Below are 7,870 nucleotides of genomic sequence, written 5' to 3' on the forward strand. Positions count from 1 at the left end.
CCCCAAGCGAGTTCTCATTTCCGGAAGGGTAAACCTCTCCTGGGCAGGCCTCTGTACCGCAGTCCCCAAGGGACCTATGGAGGTGTGGGTGGGAATGAGAAGCACTGTAGGAAATCTTTATTCTGAAATTAAAATAAATATCTTCTCAATATCCAAGGAAAAGTTTGGGACAGCTTCCTTCTCTTCAGTTAAAAACTAGATACCCCCATGCCAATATTGCTCAGTGGTTGAGCATCAACCCTGCACCAAGAGGTCGTCAGTTCGATTCTCGGGCAGGGCACATGCCCAGGCTGTGGGCCTGATCCACAGGGGGGGGCGTGCAGGAGGCGGCCAATCGATGTTCTCTCTCATCGATGTTTCTATCTCTCTCTCCTCCCTTCCTCTATTCCTCCAGCTCTAAAATCAATAAAGAAAAAAGAAAAAGAAAAAAAAAACTAGATACCTTTTTAAACATGAGTAAGGAGAATGAAAGCACCAGCCTACATTCCAGAACCAGAGAGAAGGAAAAGTTACTGCCTGGTAACTACAGTCGGGAATATAAACAAAAGAGAGCGTGATCCTTTCAGTCCTTTGGTCCATCCAACTCACCCAGAGTGCTGCTGTCCGGGGGGTGTGTGCGGCTAAGCGAGAGGGGCGCCTGCCCTCCAGGGGTTCGCTGGCCAGGGGCTTAGATAGCACAGTTTACTCTCAAAGGAATGTTCAAGAAGAAGTGTCAGAGAGTAGCAGCATCTTAAGAAGTGAGTTTTTAAAATTGCTGACACCACGGTGAGGCTGTCAGCAAAATGCAAGTTGTGGAAAACTCCACAGGGGGAAAAACTGATTTTTTTTTTCAATAAGTAAATTACAAGGGAAAAAAGAAAGAGATGGAGAGAAATCTATAAATTAACAGAGACTTCAAGGTTTAACAACTAATCATAATGTATTTTTATAATGTATGGATCTTACTTGGGCCACAATTTAAACATAGGATTATTTTATTTATTTTTTAAAATATATTTTTATTGATTTTTTTAGAGAGAGAGGAGGGGACAAAGAGAGATAGAAACATCAATGTGAGAAACATCCATCAGCTGCCTCCTGCACGCCCCCCACTGGGAATCCAGCCAGCAACCTGGGCATGTGCCCTGACCGGGAATTGAACTGGGACCTCTCAGTCCATGAGACGATGCTCAATCCACTCAGCCACACCACTGGGCTATTTTAAATTAAGGATTATTTTAAATTATGACATTCATACGAAAATTGAAAATATGAACACGAATGGGTTTTTTGATGATGTTAATTAATTATTATTATTTTCGATGATGGTATTTAAGTAATTTATAGATTGAAAAATGCTATGTCTGGGACTTGCTTTAGAATAATATGAGGGGGAAGTAGATGGGGATGTAGATGAATTAGAATTGGCCATGGATTGATCTTCTTGGGGCTAGGTGATGATATATAAGTTCATATACTCAGTACTTTGTGTGTGTTCAAAACTCACAACCAGGCTTGGTTATTTTTTAATCACCAGTGATCAGTAGAAATCAGAGCTTACAGTTCCCTGGCTCCAGAGCAGCTCACATCCGGCATGCAAGTCTAGCGCCTGCTCTCGGTTGTGTTGTGTGGACAGGACCCCTCTTCTCATGTCTAGTACTTGAGCTTCTGATTCTCTAGGCCTGGTGCGAGATTCGACTGGTCCCACTGCCCACCACAGCGCCCCCTGCAGGTCTAGACGTCCAGCTCCAGATCAGCACGCGCATGAGGACCTAGGAGCGAGCTTGCCCAGAGATGAGCAGAAGTCTAGAAGGCACAGAGGGCAGCAGCTCCCTTTCTCAATGGGGCTTCTGGGGCGCCGGGAGTGGAGTGCGGAGGTTTCTCATAAAAACGTTCAAAATCTAAAGCCAGCTGGAACCATCTGGGCACCCAAAAGTATGTGACACTGGCCTCCCCTTCTCTGGACAGTTCTCTCCCTGGGACATCCTTTCCCATGTTTCTTCCTCTATTCTGTCACTCAGGTCTGTACCATCATTATCATATCATAGCAAGAGATACTCTCGGGGACCTATCCAACTGGTAAGGATTTTTAAAATGATAATGCCCAGTGTTAGTGAAGGTGTTGGCAAAGAGACATTGTGCCCCCTTTCTGAAGGGCAGTTTGTCAATTGGTATCTAAAGCTTTAAAAATGAGCATCTTGCCCTGGCTGGTTTGGCTCAGCAGTTGGAACATTGGCTTGTGGACCCAAGAGTCGTGGGTTTGATTCCCAGTCGGGAGCATGTACCTTGGTTGTGGATTCAATCCCCAGCCCTGGTAGGGGTCCTGTGGGAGGCAATCAATCAATGTGTCTCTCTCACATCGATGCTTTTCTCTCTCTCTCTCTCTCTCTCCATCTCTCCCACTCTATCTGAAACAAAAAAAAAATCCATGGAAAAATAACCTGGGTGAGAATTTAAAAAAAAAAAAAAAAAAGACCATATATTTTGCCATAGTCATTCTACCAGGAATATGTTCTAGGGGAATTAGCTACACACAAAATTTGTATGTGAGAATGTTCCCAATGGGATATTGCAAAAAACAGTGAACAACCTAAATATCTAACAAAGGACCATTTAACTCATGTTAAAACCATATAGCAGAGTACTACAGAGACATTAAAATCATGTCTTAGTTGCATATTTAAAACCTGGGAAGTATGAATGCTGTATCAGGTGAAAAAGCAGATTATAAAATACCATATATGTCACCCTTGTAAATGCATAGAAAGAATATGTGCCAGAGCATTGTCTGTGGGTTCTGGTTAGTGGGATTTGCACAATTTTAATAATGCCCTTTGTAATTCTCTGCTTTTCCCAAAATTTCCCCATTAATTACTTTTAAATCAGAAGAAAACTCACTTTATTTACAAAACCAAGTGAAAAGCAAAGTAAGAAAGTTTGTTGCCCTCTTCTCCCCTCTCCCCCCTATCAGATTGAAGGACCATGGTTAGGGACAATAAGAGTTATTTTAATAACAACAGCAAGCATTCCCTGAGGGCTTTCCTTTGGTCGGTCACCAGTGTTGAACTCTTACGTTTTTCATTTAGCTCCCACCACCCTGTGATGAGGTCAAAGATGGGCAATTCGGGGTTGCAGCCTGGGTTGGTAACCTGCCTGTGCACACCGCTGACAGGAGCCAGGCTTCTAGCTTGATCTGACTTCAGAACCCACTCTGCCCCAAAGACACTCAGCCCTACAAAACCCAGATAGAAGCTTCATGTTGTGTCATCAAATCTTAAGAAATGCTGTGCTCCAGGGAGACGCAAATCCACCGGGACCGGCCTTCTCTCTCCAGAAAAGCACTAGGCAATGAACTGCCAAAGGGGGAGTCCAGCCACCCACCATGAAAATGCCTCCAGAAACCCTTTATTTATTAGTTCAGTCTGTGGCCTCTGAAGGAGTGAGAAGTTTTTAAAATATTTCAACTTTACCATCAGAGAGTTTTTTGGATATGTTTTTGTGTGTTTACTTTTTCTTTCTAGCTCTGCCCTCTTTGAGAATCTTGGACAACCCCAGCCATGTCCACTGTCCATGCCTCATTTCTGGGGCATGGTTTGCAGAAGGCATTTATGCATGTCTTTTGGTTGCATGAAGGAATGTAAGCTGAATGAGGGCAGGGACTGGATCTACCCAGTAAGCACTGTATTCCTAACATGTAGACTATGTCTAGTATAGAAAGTCTCCAAGTAGGTGTGCTGGCTAACTAATGAATGAATTACATCACCTTAGGTCTTACTACTCTCCTCTTTCAAGACAAGAGAATTCTTACCTTTTTAGTCTTACCTCCTCACCCCCACCTTAATTGCTTAATTGTAGATTCTTATCTTACTTTCTTTCTTTCTTTCTTTTTTAATCCTCACCCCAGGACATCTTTTCCATTTTTTATTCAGATAGAGTGGGAGGGAGGGAGAGGAAGAGAGAGAGAAACAGCGATGTGAAAGGGACACATCAAGTGGCTGCCACCCACATGACCCAACCAGGGCAGGGGACAAACTGCAACTGAGGTACATGCCCTTAGGGAACCGAACCCGGGACTCTCTGGACCACAGGCCGACACTCTAACCGCTGAGCCAAACCGGCCAGGGCAGATTCTTATCTTTCTTAAAGTGCTGAGGTCAGATTTGCCACCACTGCCACTGGCAGAATTCAGCATGGATTTGACAAAGGGATTGTCAAGTATTGGGTTGATTTCTGTGTCCCAAGCTTTTTTCCTGCTAAAATAAACTTCCTCGCCCTCCTCCAGAGCAAAACTATTAGTTCTGCTAACTGGGTCACTTGCCAGAGAGCCAAGATCCTGTCTTTTTCCCCTGGTCTTGTCTAGGGCCAAGACCCAGTGAGGAGCTCTAAAGACTTGCCAAGGCTTTCTATTAATGCCAGTTCCTACCAGCATCCCATACCCTACCCAGCCTTCAACCAGATCTTCCACCTCCCAAGGCAACCTGCCGGACGGTATATCTGGAAAGTCTGAAGCAGTTCCTGGTCTGAGGTTCTTCACCTGAAGCCCTGGGCAAAGAGTTCAGGGCCCTGTTCAAAGCCACTGAGGTTGGGTGAGAAGAAAACTTCAAATGAGCTCCCTGATTAAGCAATTCTTGAGCCCTGGAAAGCTGGGTAAACTGTCCAGGATCCAAAGACAATTATGTTAGAAATTTAGATGCAGCTTGTTTTTAAATTGGCATTTCTATGTGAAATGCCAATTAATTGATGTGGTTTACTGGTTCAGAGAAAGACATGCAAGGTGCATTACTCAAGAGACAGGTGAGGAGCAGTATCTCTTTGGGGAACTATGGGAGTCAGATAAATTTATGCTGATTATTCACTTTTTTTTTTTTATCCTCACCCGAGGATATTTTTCCATTTTTTTTGTACAGATAGAGTGGGAGGGAGAGAGAGAGAGAGAAACATCGATGTGAAGGGACACATCGAGTGGCTGCCACCAGCACGACCGACCAGGGCCGGGGACAAACCGCAACCGAAGTACGTGCCCTTAGCGGGAACCGAACCCGGGTCTCTCCGGACCGCAGGCCGACGCTCTAACCGCTGAGCCAAACCGGCCAGGGCGATTATTCACTTTTTTAACAGATATAGAGATATTATAACAGGTATGTTGAATGTGAACAAATAACTGTATTTAACACGTACACAGAATTATCACAAATATATAGAAAAATATTCAAATAGTAAGTGTACACAGCTTGAAGATATTCATAAACCAGAACCCAGGTCAGGAAATCGACCCTTACCAGTGCCCCAGAAGCCCCATTTATGTCCCCAAATTTTACCTAATACTGAACTTTATTTAAATGGAATCATGCAAAATGTAGTCTTTTGGATCTGGCTGCTTTTGCTCAATATTATGTTTGTGAGACTCTGACATTGTTTAGCGCAGCTGTAGGTCGTTGATTCCTATTGATGTAGAGTATTTCATTTTGTGACCATGCCACTATGTATTTACAAGCTCCACTCTTGATGGTTGTCAGACACTTTCCAATTTAAGACTGACAAATACCACTGCTATGAACAGCCTAGTACGTGTCTTTTTGTGAACATAAGTACACATTTCTGTTGGGTATGTACTAGTTTGGAATAGGATTGTTGATTCATGAGGATTACAAGTTTTCAATTTTAGTAGATGCTGCCAAACAATTTTCCAGAGTGTTTGTCCAATTGACATTCTGCCAGCAGTTGAGGCTAGTTGCCTAGCTCTGGTTTTTTAGCATGGTGACCTTGGACATATTATCTATCCTCCAAGAACCTCAACTTTCAAATCTCTATCTTTGCCATATTGATTATATACAGTGACTGCATAGGAAGAAGTGAGAACTGATTGGAAGGGGTATTTAGCTTAACATGGTGTCTGGCATGTAATAGGCCCTCAGTAATAAGTGATAAATAATAATCTAGGGATCCCTGCCTAATTTAATCTGCAAAGAGGGAGGGGCTGTGTGAGAGGGAGACTGTGGTGATAGAGACAGAAAGAAACTGATCCCTTCCCGGGGGCGCTCCACTAAGCAGTTTTGCAGTTTCCATCTTGTTTTTTGTTTTACCTAAGTCAAACTACAGACTTCTAGGGTGACACATGCAGACAGAAATCTTTACTCAGGCGAGGAGAAGATGGGATTCGGCTGAACACAGGAGAGCTCAAGAAACCCCGGCAGGAAGGACTTTTTTCGTTCGCACGCACACCTGGTAAGTTCCTAGCAAAGCCAAAGCAAACGAAACAGAACCAAGAGATTCACTTGTAAAGCGATCCCAGCGTTTCAGGATCTTATCCAATGCACCATCCAGGTCACACCCACGCTGCCTGGTAAACTTCCAAAAGTTTGGGTGACCCTGAAATCAGTTCCTCTCACCTCAATGCCCTTTACAGTCCCCCTTTTCCCTGCCGCCTTAACCCCAGTTCTCAGCACTTAACGCTAATACCTTGGGGCAGGCTCCACCGCCGAGTTTAACCAGCTGCCAAGTGAAATAGCGCCAAAGAGCTTAAGCCTCCTTCCCAGGGAGTCAGACATCGCCATCACCCGAACTAGGCAGGGCCCGTCACTCACCAAAATGCCTTTCAATTACATATGTTTTAAATATATATTATACACACTCATATATGTATATATGTATATAATATACATTTAATATATCCTAATTGTTCTTTATAAACTATTGTGTCCTTTGGGCTGCACAACAAAATCGCGTGGCAGGAGCAAAGAAAACGGTTTTGCGCGGAGCGCCTGCCTTCCCACTGCTCCTCACGAAATGACACGTCCGCTGGCAAATAGCTGCGCGCGTATTGGATCAGATTCCTAATTAAATGGCATTTCTAAGTGGAGGGTTGTCGATAGCAGTGCTATATATACATATACACATACAGATATACACAATATGCATATATATGCATATATATGATATATATTTTAATATATTTTAAATATGTGTGTGATTATCTATGCATCTAAGGCAGAGAGGAGACACACCTAACTTGCAGGGGAGAGACTGCAGATCTGCTCTTTTGAGAGACTCCCTCTGGCCTAGGAGCTCCACACTGCCCAGGTTTCCGAAGACGCGGTGAATGTCCTCTGAATGATCACGGCGCGACCTGGAAGGGAGGATTCTGGAAACCCTGATAGGTTTGCACCGCCCTCTCCCTGTTGACTGCAAAGCCGGTTGCCCTTGGCTTTTAGGCTTCTCTTCCTTTCGAGGGTGAAACCAAGTTCGTGCATTGAGATTTACAAACCAGTTTCCAAATGCAGTTGGCGTTGCAAAACAGCCGCCTGGTGCAGTGGGACGGGCGCTCGGCCACCCTGGCTGTGGGCGCTGCAGCCTCCCCGAGGACGCGGGCAGATGCAGACGGCTCTGGCCCATCTGTCCCTCGAGGCTAGGCCCGAGACTGCTCGCGCTCTCCAGGCGGTGTTCGGAGCCTGCGAGCTCCCCGGGCCGCCCAGCCTCTCCGGGCCTGGGTATCTGGGGCTCTTTGTCTCCCCGACGCATCAATCCTGCAAACGGCGCGCACCCAAGGCCGAGGCCCCTTGCGCCTTTGGACATGCCCGCCTCTGGCAAGCTGGTTCGAATGTTTTCAATAAAATGCTTCCTGGTGGGGTGGAGGGGGAAGATCTCAGAAGAATTTCTCTTCAGGAGTTCATCTATTTTCGGCGGTTAAGCGCGGCACCATGTAAATCAGATCCTAAATGTCCCTTTAGAAAGAAGTAAGGAAAGAAGGGAGGGAGGAGGACTCCTTAAACCATAAAGTTTGTTTAGTTTGGTTATTTTTGTTTTGTTTTCCAAACAAGTTAATGAGAAGCGGGAATAAAGAATATCAGCCCTAGGCAGTGGGTGTTTCCTCAAACTCCCCAACCTTGCTGTC

Source organism: Molossus molossus, unplaced genomic scaffold (assembly GCF_014108415.1).
Source record: "Molossus molossus isolate mMolMol1 unplaced genomic scaffold, mMolMol1.p scaffold_m16_p_18, whole genome shotgun sequence".
In the NCBI taxonomy this organism is placed as follows: domain Eukaryota; kingdom Metazoa; phylum Chordata; class Mammalia; order Chiroptera; family Molossidae; genus Molossus; species Molossus molossus.